The sequence below is a fragment of the Salvelinus namaycush genome, chromosome 4 (genome assembly GCF_016432855.1).
Source record: "Salvelinus namaycush isolate Seneca chromosome 4, SaNama_1.0, whole genome shotgun sequence".
NCBI lineage: Eukaryota > Metazoa > Chordata > Actinopteri > Salmoniformes > Salmonidae > Salvelinus > Salvelinus namaycush.
In genome coordinates, this window is record NC_052310.1 from 25,635,313 (window position 1) to 25,663,106 (window position 27,794).

General features: G+C 41.1%; 1 protein-coding gene across 1 annotated transcript in view; it reads right to left on the reverse strand.

Moving 5' to 3' along the window:
• LOC120046377 (speckle-type POZ protein-like) overlaps positions 1 to 25,600 on the reverse strand; it is a 42,455-nt gene extending 16,855 nt beyond the window's left edge. Inside the window, exon 1 of the mRNA XM_038991560.1 lies at positions 25,531 to 25,600. The gene's annotated coding sequence lies outside the window, so the exon portion shown is untranslated. The remainder of the gene's footprint in view (positions 1 to 25,530) is intronic.
• Positions 25,601 to 27,794: the final 2,194 nt, after the last annotated feature.

Genomic DNA, 27,794 nt, shown 5'->3' on the forward strand with positions numbered 1-27,794 from the left:
AAGCTTTGCAGGAGGCCATTGTGATGTCCCTGATGCGCCAGGCGCCCCGTTGAGAAGAACGGTACTTCCGTTCCACGGTCTTATATAGGGCCCCAGATTGCGCAATCCACTCCATTCAAATTCTCCCCGCTTACTGACATCTAGAGGAAGGCGTATGCAGTGCATGTAGCCCGATGGCTTACATGGGGACTTATAAACTGACCTCAAAACAGGGACCTCGATTTCTGAAATCTCACTCCCAGACAGGAAATGTGCTGCAGAATGAGTTCTGTTTCACTCAGAGAAATAATTCAAACGGTTTTAGAAACTAGAGAGTGTTTTCTATCCAATAGTAATAATAATATGCATATTGTACGAGCAAGAATTGAGTACGAGGCAGTTTAATTTGGGAACAAATTTTTACAAAGTCGAAATGGCGCCCCCCTAGTGTCAAGAAGTTATGCTTTCGCCGTAAAGCATTTTTTAAATCTGACACTGTGGTTGGATTCACAAGAAGTTCATCTTTAAACATATGTAAAATATGTTTTGTTTTCTGAATTTTTATAATGAGTATTTCTGTATTTGAATTTGGCGCCCAGCAGTTTTCACTGGCTGTTAAAGAGGTGGGACGCTAACGTCTCACGTACCCAAGAAAGGTTAATCAGTACTTTGTTGAAGCACCTTTTGCAGCGATTACAGCCTCGAGTCTTCTTGGGGATGATGCTACAAGCTTGGCACACCTGTATTTGGGAAGTTTCTCCCATTCTTCTCTGTAGATCCTCTAAAGCGGTCAGGTTGGATGGGGAGCGCTGCTGCACAGCTTTTTTCAGGTCTCTTCAGAGATGTTTGATGGGGTTCAAGTCCAGGCTCTGGCTGGGCCACTGAAGGACTTTCAGAGACTTGCCCCGAAGCCACTCCTGCATGGAGTGAAGCAGGTTTTCATCCCAGATCTCTCTGTACTTTGCTCTATTCATCTTTGCCTCAATCCTGACTAGTCTCCCAGTCCCTGCCGCTGAAAAAATCCCCACAGCATGATGCTGCTACCACCATGCTTCACCGTAGGGATGGTGCCAGGTATTCAGACCCGTTCTCCACATTTTGTTACATTACAGCCTTATTCTAAAATTGATTTTTTTTAAATATCCTCATTCTACACACAATACCCCATAATGACAAAGCAAACAGGTTTTTAGAAAGGTTTGCAAATGTATTAAAATAAAAAACCTTATTTACCTAAGCATTCAGACACTTTGCTATGAGACTCAAAATTGAGCTCAGGTGCATCCTGTTTCCATTGATCATCCTTGAGATGTTTCCAAAACGTGTACGTCCACCTGTGGTAGATTCAATTGATTGGACATGATTTGGAAAGGCACACACCTGCAACACTTTATAGTAAAACATTTATAAAAACCCTTGAATGAGTAGGTGTGTCCTAACCTTTGACTGGTACTGTGTGTGTATATATATAGCCACCCTTTGCCTTGATGACAGCTTTGCACACTCTTGGCATTTTCTCAACCAGTTTTGAGGTAGTCACCTGGAATGCATTTCAATTAACAGGTGTTCCTTGTTAAAAGTTAATTTGTGGAATTTCTTTCCTTAATGCGTTTGAGCCAATCAGTGATGTCTTGACAAGGTAGGGGTGGTATACAGAAGATAGCCCTATTTGGTAAAAGATAGTCCATATTATGGCAAGAACAACTCAAATAAGCAAAGGGAAACGACAGTACATCATTACTTTAAGACATGAAGGTCAGTCAATACAGAACATTTCAAGAACTTTGAAAGTTTCTTCAAAAGCAGTCACAAAAACCAACAAGCGCTATGATGAAACTGACCCTCATGAGGACCGCAACAGGAAAGGAAGACCCTGAGTTCCCTCTGCTGCAAAGGATAAGTTCATTAGAATTACCAGCCTCAGAAATTGCAGCCCAAATAAATGCTTCAGAGTTCAAGTACCAGACACATAACATCAACTGTTCAGGGGAGAATGCGTGAATCAGGCCTTCATGGCTGAATTGCTGCAAAGAAACCACCACTAAAGGACACCAATACAAAAAGACTTGCTTGGGCCAAGAAACACAAGCAATGGACATTAGACCGGTGGAAATCTGTCCTTTGTGATTAAACTGGTGGAAATAACCTACTCTGTGTCTCCTTGAGAAGCAGAGTAGGTGAACTGATGATCTCCACATGTGTGGTTTCCACCGTGATGCATGGAGGTGGTGGTGTGATGGTGTGGGGTTGCTTTGCTGGTGACACTGTCTGCGATATATTTAAATTAAGGCACACTTAACCAGCATGGCTACCACAGCATTCTGCAGCGATACGCCATCACATCTAGTGTGCGCGTTTACATTTTTGCATTTTTTAAACCGTTATTTACCTAGGCAAGTCAGTTAAGAACAAATTCTTATTTACAATGACAGCCTACACCGACCAAACCCGGACGACGCTGGGCCAATTGTGCGCCGCCATATGCGACTCCCAATCACGGCCGGTTGTGATACAGCCTGGATGATACAGCGCTTAGTGGTACTATCATTTGTTTTTCAACAGGACAATGACCCAAAACACACCTCCAGGCTGTGTAAGGGCTATTTCACCAAGAAGGAGAGTGATGGAGTGCTGCATCAGAGGACATGGCCTCCACAATCACCCGACCTCAACCCAATTGAGATGGTTTGGGATGAGTTGGACCGCAGAGTTAAAAAAAAATATATATATTTAACCTTCATTTAAATAGGCAAGTAAGTTAAGAACAAATTCATATTACAAATGACAGCCTACCGGGGAACAGTGCTTTGTTCAGGGGCAGAACGACAGATTTTTTCCTTGTCAGCTAGGGGACTCGATCCAGCAACCTTTCGGTTACAGGCTCAACACTCTAACCACTACGCCACCTGCCGCCCCCAAAACGCAGCCAACAAGTGCTCAGCATATGTTGGAACTCCTTCAAGACTGTTGGAAAAGCATTCCAGATAAAGATTGTGCAAAGCTGTCAAACGCAAAGGGAGTCTACTTTGAAGAATCTAAAATATATGTTGATGTTTAAGACTTTTTTGGTTACTACATGACTACATATGTGTTTAGATAATTTTGAAGTCTTCACTATTATTCTACAATGTAGAAAATAGTCAAAAAAACTTAAAAAAAACTTGAATGAGTAGGTGTGTCCAAACTTTTAACTGGTACGTATATACAGTTGAAGTCGGAAGTTTACATACACCTTAGCCAAATACATTTCAGCTCAGTTTTTCACAATTCCTGGCATTTAATCCTAGTAAAAATTCCCTGTTTTAGGTCAGATAGGATCACCACTTTATTTAAAGAATGTGAAATGTCAGAATAATAGTAGAGAGAGAATGATTCATTTCAGCTTTTATTTCTTTCATCACATTCCCAGTGGGTCAGAAGTTTACATACACGCAAATAGTATTTGGTAGCATTGCCTTAAAATTGTTTAACTTGGGTCAAACGTGTTGGGTAGCCTTCCACAAGCTTCCCACAATAAGGTAAGTGAATTTTGGCCCATTCCTCCTGACAGAGTGGTGTAACGGAGTCAGGTTCGTAGGCCTCCTTGCTAGCACATGCTTTTCAGTTCTGCCCACAAATTTTTATAGGATTGAGAACACCTGGGCTTTGATCGCCACTCTAATACCTTGACTTTGTTGTCCTGAAGCCATTTTGCCACAACTTTGGAAGTATGCTTGGGGTCATTGTCCATTTGGAAGACCCATTTGCGACCAAGCTTCAACTTCCTGACTGATGTCTTGAGATGTTGCTTCAATATATCCACAATTTTCCTACCTTATGATGCCATCTATTTTGTGAAGTGCACCAGTCCCTCCTGCAGAAAAGCACCCCCACAACATGATGCTGCCACCACCGTGCTTCACGGTTGGGATGGTGTTCTTTAGCTTGCAAGCCTCCCCCTTTTTCCTCCAAACATAACGATGGTCATTATGGCCAAACAGTTCTAGTTTTGCTTCATCAGACCAGAGGACATTTCTCCAAAAAGTATGATCTTTGTCCCCATGTGCAGTTGCAAACCGTAGTCTGGCTTTTTGATGGCGATTTTGGAGCAGTGGCTTCTTCCTTGCTGAGCGGACTTTCAGGTGATGTCGATATAGGACTCGTTTTACTATGGATATAGATACTTTTGTACCGGTTTCCTCCAGCATCTTCACAAGGTCTTTTGCTGTTGTTCTGGGATTGATTTGCACTTTTCACACCAAAGTACGTTTATCTCTAGGAGAGAACGCGTCTCCTTCCTGAGCAGTATGACGGCAGCGTGGTCCCATGGTGTTTATACTTGCGTACTATTGTTTGTACAGATGAACGTGGTACATTCAGGCGTTTGGAAATTGGATGAACCAGACTTGTGGAGGTCTACAATTGTTTTTCTGAGGTCTTGGCTGATTTCTTTAGATTTTCCCATGATGTCAAGCAAAGAGGCCCTGAGTTTGAAGGTAGGCCTTGAAATACATCCACAGGTACACCTCCAATTGACTCAAAGGATGTCAATTAGCCTATCAGAAGCTTATAAAGCCATGACATTATTTTCTGGAATTTTCCAAGCTGTTTAAAAATGCTCAGTCAACTTAGTGAATGTAAACTTCTGACCCACTGGAATTGTGATACAGTGAATTATAAGTGAAATAATCTGTCTGTAAACAATTGTTGGAAAAATGACTTGTGTCATGCACAAAGTAGATGTCCTAACCGACTAGCCAAAACTATAGTTTGTTATCAAGAAATTTGTGGAGTGGTTGAAAAACGAGTTTCAATGACTCCAACCTAAGTGTATGTAAACTTCCGACTTCAACTGTATGTATGTATGTATGTATGTACGTATGTATGTATGTATTTACCCCAAAGATATGGGGGATTGGAAATGATACAGCCACAATCTGCAATATATGAAAAATGCAATTATGTAATTCTGAGCCTTCATTCAACAGAGCAGTAGAGACTTTTGTTGCACTTAATTAACCTGTAGTCTATTTGACTGAAGCACCTCTGCCACTCGTTATACTGTCCAGCTTAGGCTGCAGCAGAAGCAAACTCCTTTGTTGGAGACTTTTGCCCGAGTGCATTGGCTGGTGAACGGCTGGCTCACGGAGAAACTCGTAAAGGCTCAATTTTTTTTACTATTTTTATTAAGTATACCATGTTAATATTATTTCATACCTTGATAGCGCTTCTTGGTCTATAAAAAAAATCTGAGCTGAATGTGAAGTCACAGGAAGCATAAACTGCATTCGTTCACATGTGCAGAAAATATTTGGATGGTTCAAGGCTGACATTTGGTCATTTCAATAAAAAAAAACACTTTGTAACATGACTAGCTATAGAAATGGAAACATTGTGATTTTAGTGTGCGCAGAACAGCTGGCTGGGGAACTAATTTACACGCGCCTATAGGCCTACTATATCTAGGCCTATATCTAGTTTCTACAATGTTGACAGAATAAATACAGGAAAGTGTACATACTGTGTGATGATAAGACTTGGGCAGTATCCAGATTGTCATATCGACCTTGTGCCATTCTGGGATATTCGCTAATACCGGCACTCTACACAATGGGCACCATTTTCAAACCTCACTTTGCCTCTGTAATCCAAAAGGTTAGCAATTCTAACAAGTACATGTAAAATGTAAAATACGACAGAGAAAGCAAACTAAATGCTAATGAGCGTACCGAACATTTTATAGTCTCTGACCTAAACTATTTGCAGGACCGACATCCCAGCTCCTAAAGTTATACAAGTAACAAACAAAACAATGCTACTCAAAGTTTCCTGCATGCACAAAACAAATATTAGATAGCAAGGCTCTTGATTAAGGAGGGGATTCTTTGCCATCACCTATCACATAGGTTATGAAATGTCATGACAAAGAAATATTAAATTATTGTCCTAGATCTATTGTTGTTAGACCCAATGTGTCTCTCCTCACTGATGTCAATGAATGAATGATCAAATGGTGAATGTGACTTGAATTATGTAAATAGCCTAATGATAAGGATGATGGTGAGAGCCTATTAACAGATTGACTGTAGTCCCTTTAAATCATAGGATATTGTTATATTGTGTCTCTAAAATCACAATGTTTCAATTTCTATAGTCATGTGACAGTATTTTTTAAATTGAAACATCCAAATGTGGGGGGGTAGTACCTTCCAGTTTTGCTCGACAAAAATACACATAAGCCTATTTGACAGATCCCATAAAACCATACAAAATTAGAGGTTATAGCTGTACTGCCGGAACAGAGTTTCCGTTAGGAAAATGTGGTGCCTGCAGAATTTTAATTTACCCGACACTTTAGACATTTACTGGACCCATAGTAACCTGATTAGGGCATCCACCCACAATGCTCAGAAAGACAGAAATCACATTTAGATTATGGTAATTCATCTTAATAGAACATGCAACTCGAGGCTGTAAAGGCGTGCGTCCTTCTTACCAAATTGCGATGCGCAATTTGAAAATCCAATTATTGTCCATGTTCACTTTTCCTCATCCAACAAGACAAGTAACCAACAGCGAAATAACTAGCTGATGTAGTAGAAAAAAAAGTGTACTTATTCTATTGGTCAGCTTGTCGTTCTGGGCGAAAAAATAAAATAGCCCATTCCAAAACAGACTCTAGGACAGTTGTGGGAAGATAGATCCTAACTCCATAGGCTACATAAAAAAAACATTAAAGCCTCCCGAGTGGCCGAGTTGTCTAAGGCACTGCATCGCAGTGCTAGCTGTGCCATTAAAGATCCTGGTTCGAGTCCAGGCTCTGTCGCAGCCGGCCGTGACCGGGAGACCCATGGAGCAACACACAATTGGCCCAGCATCGTCCGGGTTAGGGGAAGGTTTGGCCGGCAGGGACGTTCTTGTCCCATCGCGCACTAGCGACTCCTGTGGCGGGCCGGGCACAATGCAAGCTGACACGGTCGCCAGGTGTACAGTGCTTCCTCCAACACATTGGTGCGGCTGGCTTCCGGGTTAAGCGAGCATTGTGTCAAGAAGCAGTGCGGCTTGGCTGTGCTTCGGAGGACGCATGGCTCTCGGCTATCACCTCTCCCGAGTCCGTACGGGAGTTGCAGCAATGGGACAAGACTAACTACCAATTGGATACCATGAAATTGGGGAGAAAAAGGGCTACATTTTTAAAATAAAAATATAAATTGCTCATGCATTGCTCATGCAACAGATCAGAACGTTTAGCTTAAAATGTTGATAAACTATTATTTCTTCACATTATAAGCGCAGCAATGCGCAAAAGGCAATAAACAACACGCAAATGTTAGTTCCATAATACAATTAGCATCGCATACGCAAGTGAGACAAAGATTAAAATATCGGTTCAACATTTTAAGAGGGGAGAGCTAAAGATGCAACAACTAGCATGGGTTGCTTATATCACCAGGATTATGCCTTTGGCTACTAGACAATGAAAGAAAGTTGATTTTGAAAACCAATAGAACATGAGAGAGATAGGCTACTGGTTTCAATGGCATCTGGTAGTATTTATAAAATAATTACCTGCAGGTTTGGTTGGATTTTGCCAAGGCTATTTTGAAGCAAGGTAAGACATGCCTCAATGTACACTGCTCAAAAAAATAAAGGGAACACTTAAACAACACAATGTAACTCCAAGTCAATCACACTTCTGTGAAATCAAACTGTCCACTTAGGAAGCAACACTGATTGACAATAAATTTCACATGCTGTTGTGCAAATGGAATAGACAAAAGGTGGAAATTATAGGCAATTAGCAAGACACCCCCAAAAAAGGAGTGATTCTGCAGGTGGTGACCACAGACCACTTCTCAGTTCCTATGCTTCCTGGCTGATGTTTTGGTCACTTTTGAATGCTGGCGGTGCTCTCACTCTAGTGGTAGCATGAGACGGAGTCTACAACCCACACAAGTGGCTCAGGTAGTGCAGTTCATCCAGGATGGCACATCAATGCGAGCTGTGGCAAAAAGGTTTGCTGTGTCTGTCAGCGTAGTGTCCAGAGCATGGAGGCGCTACCAGGAGACAGGCCAGTACATCAGGAGACGTGGAGGAGGCCGTAGGAGGGCAACAACCCAGCAGCAGGACCGCTACCTCCGCCTTTGTGCAAGGAGGTGCACTGCCAGAGCCCTGCAAAATGACCTCCAGCAGGCCACAAATGTGCATGTGTCTGCTCAAACGGTCAGAAACAGACTCCATGAGGGTGGTATGAGGGCCCGACGTCCACAGGTGGGGGTTGTGCTTACAGCCCAACACCGTGCAGGACGTTTGGCATTTGCCAGAGAACACCAAGATTGGCAAATTCGCCACTGGCGCCCTGTGCTCTTCACAGATGAAAGCAGGTTCACACTGAGCACATGAGCACATGTGACAGACGTGACAGAGTCTGGAGACGCCGTGGAGAACGTTCTGCTGCCTGCAACATCCTCCAGCATGACCGGTTTGGCGATGGGTCAGTCATGGTGTGGGGTGGCATTTCTTTGTGGGGCCGCACAGCCCTCCATGTGCTCGCCAGAGGTAGCCTGACTGCCAATAGGTACCGAGATGAGCTCCTCAGACCCCTTGTGAGACCATATGCTGACACATGCACATTTGTGGCCTGCTGGAGGTCATTTTGCAGGGCTCTGGCAGTGCACCTCCTTGCACAAAGGCGGAGGTAGCGGTCCTGCTGCTGGGTTGTTGCCCTCCTACGGCCTCCTCCACGTCTCCTGATGTACTGGCCTGTCTCCTGGTAGCGCCTCCATGCTCTGGACACTACGCTGACAGACACAGCAAACCTTTTTGCCACAGCTCGCATTGATGTGCCATCCTGGATGAACTGCACTACCTGAGCCACTTGTGTGGGTTGTAGACTCCGTCTCATGCTACCACTAGAGTGAGAGCACCGCCAGCATTCAAAAGTGACCAAAACATCAGCCAGGAAGCATAGGAACTGAGAAGTGGTCTGTGGTCACCACCTGCAGAATCACTCCTTTTTTGGGGGTGTCTTGCTAATTGCCTATAATTTCCACCTTTTGTCTATTCCATTTGCACAACAGCATGTGAAATTTATTGTCAATCAGTGTTGCTTCCTAAGTGGACAGTTTGATTTCACAGAAGTGTGATTGACTTGGAGTTACATTGTGTTGTTTAAGTGTTCCCTTTATTTTTTTGAGCAGTGTAGTAACACGTTCAGGTTTCAAACAATTAAGTATATGTTTTCAAAATGCATACTGCCTCCAACTAATTGCAAAGTAGTGTGTGTAAGCTGGAGCCTGCTTAGTTGCCTATACACATGAATGGGGAATGGGAAACGTGCTTCAATTGCCAGTTGACAAAATTAAAAATATTAACTCTTTAACTTCTTTGGGGTAGGGGGCAGTATTTTCACGTCCGGATGAAAAGCGTGCCCAGAGTAAACTGCCTGCTACTCAGGCCCAGATGATAGGATATGCATATTATTAGTAGATGTGGATAGAAAACTCTGAAGTTTCTAAAACTGTTTGAATGATGTCTGTGAGTATAACAGAACTCATATGGCAGGCAAAAACCTGAGAAAGAATCCAACCAGGAATTGGGAAATCTGAGGTTTTTAGTTTTTCAACTCATTGCTTATCCAAGATAGTGGAAATGGGGTCATGTTGCACTTCCTAAGGCTTCCACTAGATGTCAACAGTCTTTAGAACCTTGTTTGATGCTTCTACTGTGAAGTGGGGGCGAATGAGAGTGCCACGAGCTGACCATGCGCGTTCATGTGAGAGTTAGCTTGAGTTCCATTGCATTTCTGAAGACAAAGGAATTCTCCGGTTGGAACATTATTGAAGATTTATGTTAAAAACATCCTAAAGATAGATTCTATGAGTGAGTGAGTTTAGATTGTGTACTGAACTCGTGAACAACAACGAGGAATTTGGACATAAATGATGGACATTATCGAAAAAAAAACATTTGTGGAACTGGGATTCCTGGGAGTGCATTCTGATGAAGATCATCAAAGGTAAGTGAATATTTATAATGTTATTTCTGACTTTGTTCACTCCAAAACATCTTTATGGCTTATTTGGGCTCTGAGCGCTGTACTCAGATTATAGCATGGTGTGCTTTTTCCGTAAAGTTTTTTTGAAATCTGACAGCAGTTGCATTAAGGAGAAGTTTATCTAAAGTTCCATGTTTAATACTTGTATCTTTTATCAATGTTTATTATGAGTATTTCTGTAAATTGATGTGGCTCTCTGCAAAATCACCGGATGTTTTGGAACGACTGAACATAACGCGCCAATGTAAAGTCCGATTTTTGGATATAATTATGAACTTTACCGAACAAAACATACATGTATTGTGTAACATGAAGTCCTATGAGTGTCATCATATGAAGATCAAAGGTTAGTGATTAATTGTATCTATATTTCTGCTTTTTGTGACTCCTCTCTTTGGCTGGAAAAATGGCTGTTTTTCTGTGACTTGGCTCTGACCTAACAATCGTTTGGTTTGCTTTCGTCGTAAAGCCTTTTTGAAATCGGACACTGTGGCTGGATTTACAACAAGTGTATCTTTAAAATGGTGTAAAGTACATGTATGTTTGAGGAATTTTAATTATGGGATTTCTGTTGTTTTGAATTTGGCGCCCTGCAGTTTTCACTGGCCGTTGACGAGGTGAGACGCTACCGTCCCACATACCCTAGAGAGGTTAAAAACAGGACCATCAAAACTGTTAACACGCGATTGCATTTAGAATTGTTGCGCAATGATTTGACTTATAAAACACGTTTCACTCCAGCAGCATCAGGAGCTGTAGCAGCAGCTCTCACACTACATCGACTGGCATTTCAGTCAATAAATAGGTTAAAATGCATTATTTCACAGTGATTTTTTTTATTCGGCCATGACAATTGACCGGCGCCAATTATATTTATCGGCTTTTCATTATTATTATTTTTAGCCAAAAGCCGGCTATTACTGGCTAACAGAAACCCTGCACCGGAACAGGTTTTGTGGGATGTCTAAATCTGGGGTGGACAATTCCAGTCCTCGGGGGCCTGATTGGTGTCACAGTATTGCTCCTCCCCAGCTAACACACCCGACTCACTTAATCATGATCTTCAGTTTAGAATGCAATTTGATTAAATCAGCTGTGTTTGCTAGGGATGCAGAAAAAGTGTGACACCAATCAGGCCCACCCCTGGTCTAAATCAAGCAGCCTATATCAATGGCTGTGTTTACACAGGCAGCCCAATTCTGATCTTTTCTACAATTATAGGCAAAAAAAAATCGAGATCTGACCGGTCAAAAGTAAAATTTGTGGCAAAAATATCAGAATTGGGCTGCCTGTTTAAATGCAGTCAGAGAGACCTAATATAATGTAGGCTAGTTTTGGTCACCTAATAGGCTATAGGGTCACATTGCCTTATATTGAACCAATTCCTCCACTAAAACATTTTTAGGAAGAGAAAGTCCTTTCCTTTAACCTCTCTAGGGTATGTGGGACGTTAGCGTCCCACCTCATCAACAGCCAGTGATACTGCAGGGCGCCAAATTCAAAACAACAGAAATCCCATAATTTAAATTCCTCAAACATACAAGTATTTTACACAATTTTAAAGCTACACTTGTTGTAAATTCAGCCAAAGTGTCCGATTTCAAAAAGGGTTTACGACGAAAGCACACCAAACGATTATGTAAGGTATGAGACAAGTCACAGAAATAGACAGCCATTTTTCCAGCTAAAGAGAGCATTTGCAAAAAGCAGAAATAGAGATAAAATTAATCACTAACCTTTGATAATCTTCATCAGATAACACTCATAGGACTTCATGTTACACAATACATGTATTTTATGTTTGGTAAAGTTCATATTTATATCCAAAAATATGAGTTTAGGCAAGACGCTACTGTATCACTTGGCAAAAAGCCTGAGAAAATGCATAGCGCCACATTAAAATGAATGACTATGAAAATTACTATAAAATCAAACTTCCATTAAATCACACATGAAAGATATCAAATTAAAGCTACACTGGTTGTGAATCCAGCCAACATGTCCGAATTTAAATAGGCTTTTCAGCGAAAGCATACGATGCTATTATCTGAGCATAGCACCATTGTAAACAAAAGAGAGAAAACATTTCAACCCTGCAGGAGCGACACAAAACGCAGAATAAAAATATAATTCATGCCTTACCTTTGACGAGCTTGTTTTTGGCACTCCAATATGTCCCATAAACATCGCAAATGGTCTTTTGTTCGATTAATTCCGTCGATATGTCAAATGTCCATTTATTTGGCGCGTTTGATCCAGAAAAACACAGATATATCAAAGGTAACTGTAAACTTTGCCAAAAAATGTCAAACTACTTATGTAATACAACTTTAGGTATTTTTTAACGTTAATAATCGATAAAATTGAAGACGGAATGATATGTGTTCAATACAGGATTAAAACGATATGTAGCATGCCTTCTGTTTGATTGAAACGCATGTCTAGGACACCTGGAGTGCCTCGACTTCAAGATGGCCGTATTTCTTCATTACACAAAGGAATAACCTCAACCTATTTCTCACGACTGTTGACATCCAGTGGAAGCCGTAGGAACTGCAAGCAAGTCACTTAGAAATCTGGTTTCCCAATGAAAACACATTGAAAAGATAGTGACCTCAACAAAAAAAATCTGAATTGTTTGTCCTCGGGGTTTCGCCTGCTAAATAAGTTCTGTTATACTCAGACATGATTCCAACAGTTTTAGAAACTTCAGAGTGTTTTCTATCCAAATCTACTAATAATATGCATATCCTATCTCCTGGTGATGAGTAACTGGCAGTTGAATTTGGGTATGTTTTTCATCCAAACGTGAAAATGCTGCCCCCTACCCTAGAGAAGTTAAGCCCCAAATAAATATTAGTTAAAAACATAGAAATGCTTCAAAAAAGCAATAGTCAATTGATGTTGAGCAATTGCAATTAAATCAGGAACAAAATGCCACTTCAAAAAACAATTTCCTGTACAGATTAAAGAGTAGAAGAATACAGGCATTTCTGGTGGCAATGTCCAGCAAAAAATCTAACTTGTCTAAGTGTTAGCGAACACAAGGTCTGTCAGTGTTCACGCTGCATTCATTTAGCTGTGGCGATACGCCACTGCAAAATCATTGCCGCCACCAGTGGAGACCCATAATTCAGGGTAGGTGGGTCAGAAGCCCACCAGTTGAGCCCCACCTGTTTATTCCCAAAAATAATAATTTGCCTGTTATTTTTTGGCATTAATACGTGCTCAGCACTTCTGTGGGGGTGGGGCAGCCAGCGAAAAATACGTAACGTATGGGTTGGTAATGTTCTTTAGTTGCGCCGTGATTGGATTAGTGTTCTGTCACTCATGGGGACACTACGTCGACCTGAATGCCAAGCATCAAGACTGGAGGATGGTGATGGCAGCATCATGCTATGGGGATGTTTTTCAGTGGTAGGGACTGAGAGACTAGTCAGGATCGAGGGAAAGATGAACAGAGCAAAGTAGATCCTTGATGAAAACCCGCTCCAGAGCGCTCAGGACCTCAGACTGGGGTGAAGGTTCACCTTCCAACAGGACAACGACCTTAAGCGCACACGTCTTTGAGTGGCCAAGCCAGAGCCCAGACTTGAACCCAACCAAACATCTCTGGAGAGACCTGAAAATAGCTGTGCAGCGATGCTCCCCATCCAACCTGACAGAGCTTGAGAGGATCTGCAGAGAAGAATGGGAGAAACTCCCCAAATACAGGTGTGCCAAGCTTGTAGTGTCATACCCAAGAAGAATGGGAAAAACTCCCCAAATACAGGTGTGCCAAGCTTGTAGTGTCATACCCAAGAAGAATGGGAGAAACTCCCCAAATACAGGTGTGCCAAGCTTGTAGTGTCATACCCAAGAAGACGAGGCTGTAATCGTGCTTCAACAAAGGTGCTTCAACAAAGTTCTGAGTAAAAGGTCTGAATACTTATGTAAATGTTTGATTAGGGAAAAAACAATTTAATCAATTTTAGAATAAGACTGCAACGTAACAAAATGTGGAAAAAGTGAAGGGGTCTGAATACTTTCCGAATGCACTGTTACTGTAGCTAAGAAAGTAATACTAAGTGTATGTTGTGTAGTAAGCTGTTAGTAGCCCATGTGCCTCACCCTAATAATTTGGTGCCTCAAAACTTAGCCTACTGTTCTGACTTGGTGGTGCACGTGTAGCCTATAGCTTGTGTTAGAGAAATGTAATCATCAAATATTGTAAGAGCTTTCATTGTCTGCTTATATGCCCCCTTTATTTAACCTACAGTTCTGACTAGGGACACAAAATATATCGGAATAGGACAATATTAGCTAAAAATGCCAACATCGGCATCGGCCCGACGTCTAGTTTAACGCTGATGTGCAAAACCGATGTCAAAGCTGACTTGCATACCTATATAAACGTAGGTAGATGACGTAATGACGTCATGAAAAATACAGCGCCACACAGAACAAAAGCAGAAAAATACTAAGCGCACACTTCTAACAACTAAACAACTAAGTTCAAGTCGAGCAGTCTTTTGAAAGAGTAAGACAATTTCAGCGAGACAACTCGGAAGGCGCAATCCATTAAACGCCAAGATAATGTAATTCAGTGCCCTTGACAATCAACCGTTCTCTGTCGTGGATGTTGGCTTTCGCTGACTGGTCGAGCACCAGTACACACTACCAAGTAGGCGCTATTTTTCAGATGTTGCCCTACCGGAGTTACACAGTATTGTTGAAAGACACATATATAAGCTACTCGCTATGGGCTTCACGACTGACATTTGGACCAGCGATGTCAGCCCCATGAGCATGCTGAGTCTGACAGTACAGTGGGTCGACAAGGATTTTGTACTGAGAAAATCCGTATTGCATGCTCTAGAATCTGCTGGTTCTCATACCGCTGCTGCCATTTCAATGGCATTTGAGAACATGATTGAAACATGAACACTCCTAGCTCCATTCAAACAACTGACTCGAGAAATAAGTTCAACTGCGTCAGCAGCAGACGTGATACCCTCAATCATGGCACTGTTCAACAAAACTGCCGACACATACCGTGGGGTTAAAACGTGCAAAAGTACTCTACTAGAGGCTGTGAACAAGCGCTTGGGTGGCATTCTCTCTGAGCCTCTTTACTGTGTCGCCACCATGCTCGATGCTAAGTACAAGGAGCGCTACTTCGATGCAGACAAGAAACAGAGTTTCTGTGAAATGTTACAGACACAGCTGGACAAGATGGAAACGGACACAGTAACACACAGTGCACACCGAAGAAGAGAACTCACGACAGAAGAGGCCACGGACAGACAGAGCTGAAACTTCACTGCTTGACATGTATGATGAAATCCTGGTTGAGACTGAACAAATGAACAACAAAACAGCACAGCAAGTAAGTGAAAAAAAATTGGTTTGATTATGTTTTACTGGTAATGGGGACATGTAAATGCAAACAAAATAACATTTTGGTCAGTGTATGTTGCTTAACTATTTAACTGTACCAGAATACTTAAAAGGCCGCTAAAATTTTAAATATCGGTATTGGGTTTTTTGGCAAGGAAAATATCAGATTCGGCCAAAAGTGTCATATCGGTGCATCCCTAGTTCTGAGACTTAGTGTACAGGGAGAATACTATAAGAATGGCCCATGTTCTGAATTGTCGCTGCTCCTCATTAATGTCTAATTGAAATTATAGATTGCCTCTTATCCGCTCATCGTAGCCTTACGCCACGTTTGTACATCTCAATTGTCAGTAGAATCCACATTTGTTTAAGCAAATCAGCCATATTAGCTATGGTTTTTAAAGTAAGTAAATGATGCTGAATGAACTGTTTCGCTGCCAGACAAGGCTCTGCTGATAGCCAGGTGTAGCTAAGGATTCACTCCATGGTGCTAAAAAGAAAGCTCTGCTGTTGGGACAGCTAGAGTTGAAGTCGGAAGTTTACATACACTTAGGTTGGAGTCATTAAAACTCGTTTTTCAACCACTCCACCAATTTCTTGTTAAGAAACTATAGTTTTGGCAAGTTGGTTAGGACATCTACTTTCTGCATGACACAAGTAATTTTTCCAACAATTGTTTACAGAGATTATTTCACTTAAAATTCACTGTATCACAATTCTAATGGGTCAAAAGTTTACATACAGTTGACTGTGCCTTTAAACAGCTTGGAAAATTCCAGAAAATTAGGTCATGGCTTTAGAAGCTTCTGATAAATGATGTCAATTAGCCTGAGTCAATTGGAGGTGTACCTGTGGATGTATTTCAAGGCCTACCTTCAAAGTCAGTGCCTCTTTGCTTGACATCAGAAAATCAAAAGAAATCAGCCAAGACCTCAGAAAAAAATTTGTAGACCTCCACAAGTCTGGTTCATCTTTGTTCGTTTGTACAAACAATAGTACGCAAGTATAAACACCATGGGACCACGCAGTCGTCATACCGCTCAGGAAGGAGACGCGTTCTGTCTCCTAGAGATGAACGTACTATGGTGCGAAAAGTGCAAATCAATTTCAGAACAACAGCAAAGGACCTTGTCAAGATGCTGGAGGAAACAGGTACAAAAGTAAATATATCCACAGCAAAACGAGTACTATATTGAAATAACCTGAAAGGCCGCTCAGCAAGGAAGAAGCCACTGCTCCAAAACCGCCATAAAAAAACAGACTACGGTTTGCAACTGCACATGGGGACAAAGATCGTACTTTTTGGAGAAATGTCCTCTGGTCTGATGAAACAAAATTAGAACTGTTTGGCCATAATGACCATCGTTATGTTTGGAGGAAAAAAGGGGAGGCTTGCAACCCGAAGCACAACATCCCAACCGTGAAGCACTGGGGTGGCAGCATCATGTTGTGGGGTTTCTTTGCTGCAGAAGGGACTGGTGCACTTCACAAAATAGATAGCATCATGAGGAAAGGAAAATTATGTGGATATATTGAAGCAACATCTCAAGACATAAGTCAGGAAGTTAAAGCTTGGTCGCAAATGGGTCTTCCAAATGGACAATGACCCCAAGCATACTTCAAAAGTTGTGGCAAAATGGCTTCAGGACAACAAAGTCAAGGTATCGGAATGGCCATCACAAAGTCTTGACCTCAATCCTATAGAAAATGTGGGCAGTAATGAAAAAGAGTGTGCGAACAAGGAGGCCTACAAACCTGACTCGGTTACACCAGCTCTGTCAGGAGGAATGGGCCAAAAGTCACCCAACTTATTGTGGGAAGCTTGTGGAAGGCTACCCAAAATGTTTGACCCAAGTAAAACAATTTAAAGGCAATGCTACCAAATACTAAATTGAGCGTACGTAAACTTCTGACCCACTGGGAATGTGATGAAAGAAATAAAAGCTGAAATAAATCATTCTCTACCATTATTCTGACATTTCACATTCTTAAAATAAAGTGGTGATCCTAACTGACCTAAAACAGGGAATTTTTACTAGGATTAAATGTCAGGAATTGTGAAAAACTTAGTTTAAATGCTTTTGGCTAAGGTGTATGTAAACTTCAGACTTCAACTGTACATGTAGTCCCTAACAGTTTGTTGGCACAGTTTGTCACTGTTATAGTGCAATTAGTCAGACTGTTCTCTCTGCTACCGCACGGCAAGCGGTACCGGAGTGCCAAGTCTCCATCCAAAAGGGTCCTTAATACCTTCTACCCCCAAGTCATGAGACTGCTGAACAATTAATCAAATGTCCACCGCCTTTGTTTTTACAGTGCTGCTACTCGCTGTTTATTATCTATGTATAGTCACTTTACCCCTACCTCCTTGTACAAATTACCTTGGCTAACCAGTACACTGACTCGGTATCCCCTGTATATATCCTGCCTATTTTGTGTTACTTTTTATTTTATTTAGTAAATATTTGCTATACTATTTTCTTAAAACTGCATTGTTGGTTAATGGCTTGTAAAGTAAACATTTCACCTGCTGTATTTGGCGCATGTGACACATTTTGTTTGATACATTTAGTGTTGTATTGTGTAGTGGCTTTGCTGGTATGCATCTAAAACAATTTTTAGAGTTTGCCCCATCAAGAGGTACATGCTACAATCGCCACTGGCCACCACGCCCCAAACAAATATGAAACATGAAAAAATATTTCTGCCGAGGTGCACTTTGAAGATGCTAGAACAATTTTATTTTCATCTGCAATCAAAACGAGTAATGAATAGACAACCCCATAGTAGAATATTTATCTATTTACCTAGTCAGCTTGTTGTTGTGCGTTCAATGCAAGATAAATATTCCTCTTAAGGTGCATTCATATTGTGAATGCCACAGGGAGGGAAACATGCATTCTGGACAAGCATTCAATGCTTTGTATGAATGCCATTCATACCGCAATCACGGGGAAAACAGCCGTTTTAATGGTCTTTGTTAAAAAGATGGGGGTCCCAGCTTTCCATTACTACTTATTTATTTCTTAACTCCTAAATATGTGTGAACTACAACATTTTAGCTTTTAGCAGAGGCAGGGTTAAGTACTTTCACAGCTCAGCAATTTGCCATGAGTGCATAGGGCAGAGTTGGGTTGAATGTAACAAGGGTCAATTGTAGTGTTACTTGCGGTAAAACACCCTAATCATATTTTTTTTAGTTAACTAAAAATGTCATGTCTCATCTCAATTGTACAAGAGTAGTGGAAACCAGGGAATGTGTTGGGGGGGGGGGGGACAGTGGTTTCAGTGAAAAGTACAAGCAGGGTGGCGTTTACCCCAATTTACCCTAACAGTCAGGCCTACATTATATTCACTGTGTTTATGCAAGTTTTTTGGGAACATAAAATGTATCAATATAATGCTCCTTAGTTAAAAGAACACATGTGGGATCTAGCTAATGATTAGCTCAACAGGCTAAATGCAGATAGGCTAAAGCATGGGGATGCCCATTTATAGCCACTATGATGCTATCAGTTGGGCTACAGGTGATAACGTGTATTGCTAATAACATACCCGATAATATGGACCATGCATAGTAAAACTGGGCCACATGGACAAAAATCCATGTCGAGATAAATTGCCTGAATTGATGTGACAACGATAAGTTTAGAACATTAATGTGCACCAGTTTTCTTTGTATTATCCTTAACTTCTACTGCACTGAACAAAACAACATGCAACAATTATCAGGATTTTACTGAGTTTCAGTTCATAAGGAAATCAGTCAATTGAAATAACTTCATAGGCCTAATCTATGAATTTCACATGACTGGTAATACAGATATGCATCGGTTGGTCACAGATACCTTAAAAAAAAAAAGGTAGGGACGTGGATAAAAAAAACAATCAGTATCTGGTGTCACCACCATTTGCCCCATGCAGCGCGACACATCTCCTTCGCATAGAGTTGATCAGGTGATTGTGGCCTACGGAATGTTTTGCCACTCCTCTTCAATGGCTGTGCGAAGTTGCTGGATATTTGCAGGAACTGGAACACTGCCGTACACATCAATCCAGAGTATCCCAAACATGCTCACTGGGTGACAGACAATGGAAGAATTGGGACATGTTCAGCTTCCAGGGGCTGTGTACAGATCCTTGCGACATGGGGCCGTGCATTATCATGCTGAAACATGAGATGATGACGGCAGATGAATTGCACGACAATGGGCCTCAGGATCTCATCACGGTATCTCTAAATTCAAATTGCCGTCGATAAAATTCAATTGTGTTCGTTGTCCATAGCTTATGCCTTCCCATACCATAACCCCACTATGGGGCACTATGTTCACAACGTTGACATCATGCAAACCGCTCACCCCCACAATGCCATACCAGGATTTATCCGTGAAGAGCATACTTCTCCAGCGTGCCAGTGGTCATCAAAGGTGAGCATTTGCCTACTGAAGTCGGTTACGACACAGAACTGCAGTCAGGTCAAGACCCTGGTGAGGACGAAGAGCACGCAGATGAGCTTCCCTGAGAGGGTTTCTGACAGTTTGTGCAGAAATTCTTCGGTTGTGCAAACCCACAGTTTCATTGGCTGTCTGGTCTCACACGATTCCACAGGTGAAAAAGCCAGATACAGTGGTCTTAGGCTGCCGTGGTTACACGTGGTCTGCGGTTGTGAGGCCGGTTGGACATACAGCCAAATTCTATAAAACAACATTTGAAGTGGCCTATGGTAGAGAAATGAACATTAAAATGATCTGGTAACAGCTCTGGTGGATATTCCTGCAATCACCATGACAATTGCACACTCCCTCAACACTGGAGACATCTGTGGCATTGTGTTGTGTGACAAAACTGCACATTTTAGAGTGGCCTTTTATTGTCCCCAGCACAAGAAGCACCTGTGTAATGAGCATGCTGTTTATTCAGCTTCTTGATATGCCACACTTGTCTGGTGGATGGATTATCTTGGCAAAGGAGAAATAGTAACTAACAAATGTGCACAAAATGAGAAGCATTTATGTGCATACAGAACATTTCTGGGATCTTTTATTTCAGCTCATTAAACATGGGACACTTTACAGGTTGTGTTTATATTTTTGTTTGGTGGTTGTAGCCATCAATTTTCCTGCCATAAGTGATCAGTATGGTTGGTGTCGATCATTTTCGGTTTATCGTCCCAGCTCTAATGCATAGGTGTTAAGCATGGTTCATTATATTAAAATAATTTTTACCAAGCCTATGTTATTGGGCTCATTTCTGGAGGTGGAAATTCTATTTTAGCATAATACATTATTATTTACATCCTTTTAAAAAGTCCCCAGAACCAAGCTTCTCAATCCTGAGCGTCTCAGAGGAAACACGGGTCTATCTCCAATGCATCAGTCATTAAAGACTGCGCTAAGTCACAGACAAAACCTTAAAACAATAATTGGGAAATTCCACACCAGGAAGGGCAGGAAATAGTTTTGGTATCTCAGATTGTTCTGGCAATTTTCACATATAAACTTAATAGGGAGGTAGGAAGTTTGATATGCTTTTTATATTTAACACAAACCATTTTTTGTTAGACCCTTTATAAACATATACATGCCTCCTACATTAAACGTACATGATACAGACAACATCTTGGTGTCATTACACTTCTAATGGTGTGCTCTAAATTATGTTTAGATTACGAAATACATTTTACTTTAATGTATTCAATAGTCAAAATATTAATATGAATCTCAAAAGAACCCTTTGAGTTAAATTTGTTTAAATATATTGTTTTAAAACATACTCTACAAGTAGGCTACATAAAACTTCCAAGGTGGGTGCGCTGATACTTTTGAAGTTAAGATCAGTTTTATGAGCACCACCAACACAGTGAGTGGGAGAATGTATTCGAAGGAAACTTCCTCTGCTGGTGATTTGCTGAACGTGATTGATTAATGACCTATAATGTCAATTTCTATAAATGGGTCAAATCTTCAAAAGTAGCAGAGCACCCACTCTGGAAATTTGACGTGTTTGAAGTAGAGGTCGACCGATTGTGATTTTTCAATGCTGATACCGATTATTGGAGGACCAAAAAAAGCCGATACAAATTGGAGGACCAAAAAAAGCCGATACAGATTCAATCGGCCGAATTTGTATAAATATATGACAATCCTTGTACTTCCTCACACAAATCCCATCACCTTAACCAAGCAAAGGAGGTTATGAGGTGGTGGAAGGGAGATTAATGCGTACAGTACATTCGGAAGGTATTCAGACCCCTTGACTTTTCCCACATGTTGTTACGTTACAGCCTTAATCTAAAATGTATTATATAGTTTCCCCCCCCCCCCTTCAATCTACACACATTACCTCATAACAAAGCAAAAACAGGTTTAGAAATTTTTGCAAAATCTGTAAATATACATTTACATAAGTATTCAGACCCTTTACGCAGTACTTTGTTGAAGCGCCTTTGGCAGCGATTACAGCCTCGTGACTTCCTGGGTATGACGATACAATCTTGCCACATCTGTATTTGGGGAGTTTCTCCCATTCTTCTTTGCAGATCCTCTCAAGCTCTGCCAGGTTGGATGGAGAGTGTCGCTGCACAGCTATTTTCAGGTCTCTCCAGAGATGTTTGATCGGGTTCAAGTCCGGGCTCTGGCTGGGCCACACAAGGACATTCAGAGACTGCTGCGTCTACCTAGTCTCCCTGTCCCTGAAAAACATCCCACAGCATGATGCTGCTGCCACTACGCTTCACTGTAGGGATGGTGCCAGGTTTCCTCCAGACGTGACGCTTGGCATTCAAGCCAAAGAGTTCACTCTTGGTTTCATCAGACCAGAGAATCTTGTTTATCATGGTCTGAGAGTCCTTTAAGTGCCTTTTGTCAAATTCCAAGCGGGCTGTCATGTGCCTTTTACTGAGGGGCTTCTGTCTGACCACTCTACCATAAAGGCTGGATTGGTGGAGTGCTGCTGAGATTGTGGAGATGGTGAGAACCACCGAGGAACTCTAACTCTGTCAGAGTGACCATCGGGTTCTTGAACACCTCCCTGACCAAGGCACTTCTCCCCCTATTGCGCAGTTTGGCCGAGTGGCCAGCTCCAAACGTCTTCCATTGAAGAATGATGGAGGCCACTGTGTTCTTGGGGACCTTTAATGCTACAGAAATGGATCTGTGCCTCGACATGATCCTGTCTTGGAGCTCTACAGACAATTCCTTGGAGCTCATGGCTTGGTTTTTGCTCTAACATGCACGGCCAACTGTGGGACCTTATATCGACAGGTGTGTGCCTTTCCAAATCATGTCCAATCAATTGAATTAACTACAGGTGGACTCCAATCAAGTTGTAGAAACAGCCCAAGGATGATCAATGGAAACAGGATGCACCTGAGCTCAATTTTGAGTCTCATAGCAAAGAGTCTGAATACTTATGTAAATAAGGTATGTTTTATTTTATACATTTGCAAAAATGTCTACAAATCTGTTTTCACTTTGTCATTATGGGGTATTGTTTATAGATTGATGAGAAAAAAATATTTAATCCATTTTAGAATAAGGCTGTAACGTAACAAAATGTAGAAAAGGTCAAGGGGTCTGAATACTTTCCAAATGCACTGTATCTAATGTCACCTTCTATTTGATGCTATTACTAACAGTGCAGCAGCACCTAGAGGTTACACAGGTAAATCCATTTGAATTCAATCACTTTTTGACAGCATCCCTTTGGATTTAAACAAAACTTTCCATACATGTTTTCCCATGGAGGAAGTAGTCAGAAAGTGATGTTTTGGACCCAAATACCAAAACAATCAGGAGATATAGGTTTCTTAGAAAAAAATGGACAATTTACATTAAAGCTTATAAAAAAAGTATCTAAAAACGTGTAAACGCCAATTTTTTCATGAGGTCTTTGTGTTGTGCCCACCATCGGTTTAAACACAGCATGCTTTTGAATACAGGGTGGGTGTCATTTCAATCATATGTCCATTCTATTTCTATCCATTCAGACCACTACAATTTAGCTGGAACACCATTGAAATTTAAATTGATGAAATTGTACTTCTAATTACTACCACAAAGATGGCCGCTGGACCATACACCGTTGAATGTCAATTTTATTATCTATATTTTTCAATGTTTGCAATAGTTTTCCTATGGAAGACAGAGTATAATTTAATACAGATATTCCCAATCAAGCCAACATTATCTGATGTGTGGACCTCCAACCATCTTGTGGTACCATTTGAAAGTTGACGTTTAAATTGTATTCCCATTTTAGTAAATATATCAGCCAAAACATTACACCCTCCCTGTATTGAAGAGCATGTATCTCAACCGATGGCAGGCACAACCCAAAACCCTCAGACGATGTAAAATAGGGTCCAAGCTACAACATATGCGAATAAGAATACTTTTTTTTTCTTGTGTAATATAATTTATGTTTAAGATAATGTTTAAGTTACTATGAAATAGTTTGACAATCTTGTTTGTAATCTTTTAAAAGGATACCAATCACAATCATTTAAAACATGGCTGTCTCATGGTATGGTGGGGTATGCACAATACACTGAGTGTACAGAACATTAGGAACACCTTCCTAATATTGCATTGCACCCCCTTTTGCCTTTCAGAACAGCCTCAATTCAATGGGGCATGGACTCTACAAGGTGTCAAGTGTTCCACAGGGATGCTGGCCCATGCTGACTCCAAATGTTTCCCACAGTTGTTTCAAGTTGGCTGGATGTTCTTTGGGTGGTGGGCCATTCTTGATACACACAAGAAACTGTTGAGCGTGGAAAAACCCAGCAGCGTTGCATGTTCCAGTGCACCTGGCACCATACCCCGTTCAAAGGCATGTACATCTTTTGTCTTGCCCATTCACCCTCTGAATGGCACACATACACAATCAAGGCTTGAAAATCCTTCTTTAACCCATCTCCTCCCCTTCATCTACACTGATTGCTTTCACCTGGTCAACCTGTCATGGAAAGAGCAGGTGTCACAAATGTTTTTTATACTCACTGTGGCCGCCATCATTATCTCTTTATCTAAATGTTTTGACATTTGGAGCTACCAGCCTAATTTGTCCCTTCATTTGGGGACTGTGGGCAGTTTTTAGGTCATATTAAGCTGTATAAACTGTCCGGTCTAGGAAGTTAGAGAAGAACATGTGTTATTGGGGAATATGGGTCCAAAAGATCAGTTAATTTCTAAATGTCATTATCAAGATGGAATGTTTCATGTCAATCTACTGCACTAACTAAGCCGCTACTATTGTTATTGTGAGGTGCAATGCAGTACCTAACTGCACAATGGATGCAGGCTGGTACTACCTAACGTTAGCTACATTTCCTGAATACATTTCCTTCTCAGCTATACTGTCTGTATTGTGTTAAAATCACCATCTTCAACTTGCCAATTTCAAACAGGTAGAATGGCATGTGCATTAGCCAACATGAAATGATAACTGTAGGAAAAGTTTATGGCAGATGTTCGTCCACAACACAAGTCGGGGGGCTGTCTGGCTAATCAATCAACCCAAAGTACGGTTAGCACTTAGCTAGCTACCTATTAGGTACATGGCCATCTAACGAACGACCTAACGTTAGGCTCATAGCTAGCTAACAATACTTGAACGCCAAACCAAAGCTTTGGATGGATGGGTGGGTGGCTAGCTAGCTAGCTAACGTTACGGATGACTAACAGTTGGCTAACACCAAAACTTGAAAAGCAAGTTGGCTAACGTTAGCTAATTGAGCTAGCCATTTGTCGATACGTCAACTGTTAAAAATAAATAAAGTACCTTGCTGACGAACTACAACATGGCGAAATTAGTTTATGCATTTAAAACTCTCATGCGATGTTAAGGGCATGCATGTATAACTTGGCTAACAAATAGCTGCGGTACATTGAATTAGCCCATTTTAAACCCCTACAGTTTGCTAGCCAGTAAGTTGGTGCTAGCTAACTAGCAGCGGTAGCTAACGTTAACTTCAAATTCCCATACTAACGTAGCTACTGATTGCAACTCATTGTTTATTTTGATAAATGGCAACATTGTTTTCAATTTCATAACGACAAAGATATTAATTCATATTTCCATTAAATCTTTGTAACAATCTGTCTTGTTAGCTACATTTTCGGTAAACTCACCTTTTAACTGGCTGTATTTGCGCAGATCTTATGTTATTAACGTTAGCTGCTGCAACATCGACAAGATTCCATCATTGGATTTCAGCCAAAGCTATTTGCATACACAGCGCTATCTACTGTTTTGGAGTGGAAGTCCGAGGACTTTGCAACCAGGCCCTAATGTCCATGTTTAGGACCAAAAAAATAGTACACGTTTACAGTGTTGATTGATTGAAACACCAAGTTGCACTTTGAATTTGCTGAAAATGAATCAACCTTTCAGGTTTTGGTATACACTGACATTTGGGGGTCAGTGTTTTAATTTAATTGGACCAATTTATATTAATTCAATCTGCAGAATTGGTGGGCTATTCCCTCACTTTAATTACAATGTCCCAAGATTAAAGCACTAAGAGAGGCTGATATGGGTGTATTTAATTTGCACATGGATTAAAATTAATAGCAGCATCTCCCCTCTGCGGACACTCAATTACTCAAATGTTAATGTTCAAGGTTAGCAGCCAACTAAGCCTCAGGAGACTGAAAAGATTTGGCACGGGCCATATGATCCTCAAAAAGTTATACAGCTGCACCATCAAAAGCATCTTGACTGGCCGCATCACTGCTTGGTGCAGACGGTCCAGTACATCACTGTGGCCAAGCTCCCTTCCATCCAGGACCTCTATATTAGGCGGTGTCAAAGGAAGGCCCAAAAAAATTGCCAATGATTTCAGGCACCCAAGCTGTAGACTGTTCACTCTGCTACCGTCCAGCAAGCGGTACCAGAGCATCGGCTCTCGGACCAACAGGCTCCCGAGACAGCTTCTACTCCCAAGCCATAAGACTGCTAAATAGTTAATTTAATATGAACACATACACAAATACTTTCATAATCATCATATGCTGCTGCTATTCTGTTCTTTATTTTACTCGTAATATTATCTATCCTGATGTCTAGTCACTTTACTCTGCAAATAAAATTGTATTTGATTTAAGCTGCATCTATGCTGATGGACTCCTGAGTGTCCACAACAAAACCTAATACACACAATCTAGTAAACGAATGGGATGAGAATATATACACTACCGTTCAAAAGTTTAGGGTCACTTAGAAATGTCCTTGTTTTTCAAAGAAAAGCAAACTTTTTGCCCATTAAAATAACATAAAATTGATCAGAAATACAGTGTAGACATTGTTAATGTTGTAAATGACTATTGTAGCTGGAAAAGGCTGATATATAATGGAATATCTACATAGGTGTAGAGTCCCATCACTCTTGTGTTCCAATGGCACGTTGTGTTAGCTAATCCAAGTTTATGATTTTAAAAGGCTAATTGATCTTAAGAAAACACTTTTGCAATTATGTTAGCACAGCTGAAAACTGTTGTGCTGATTAAAGAATTAATAAAACTGTCCTTCTTCAGACTAGTTGAGTACCTGGAGCATCAGCATTTGTGGGTTCCATTACAGGCTCAAAATGGCCAGAAACAAAGAACTTTCTTCTGAAACTTGTCAGTCTATTCTTGTTCTGAGAAATGAAGGCTATTCCATGCGAGAAATTGCCAAGAAACTGAAAATCTCGTACAACGCTGTGTACAACTCCCTTCACAGAACAGCGCAAACTGTCTCTAACCAGAATAGAAAGAGGAGTGGGAGACCCCGGTGCACAACTGAGCAAGAGGACAAGTACATTAGAGTGTCTAGTTTGAGAAACAGATGCCTTACAAGTTCTCAACTGGCAGCATCATTAAATAGTACTTACAAAACACCAGCCTCAACGTCAACAGTGAAGAGGTGACTCCGGGATGTTGGCCTTCTAGGCAGAGTTGCAAAGAAAAAGCCATATCTCAGACTGGCCAATAAAAAGAAAAGATTAAGATGGGCAAAATAACACAGACACTGGACAGAGGAAGATTGGAAAAAAAGTGTTATGGACAGATTAATCTAAGTTTGAGGTGTTCGGATCACAAAGAAGAACATTTGTGAGACGCAGAAAAGTGAAAAGATGCTGGAGGAGTGCTTGACACCATCTGTCAAGTATGGTGGGGGCAATGTGATGGTCTGGGGGTGCTTTGGTGGTGGTAAAGTGGGAGATTTGTACAGGGTAAAAGGGATCTTGAAGAAGGAAGGCTATCACTCCATTTTGCAACGCCATGCCATACCCTGTGGACGGCGTGTAATTGTAGCCAATTCCCTCCTGCAACAGGACAATGGCCTAAAGCACAGCTCCAAACTATGCAATAACTATTTAGGGAAGAAGCAGTCAGCTGGTATTCTGTTTATA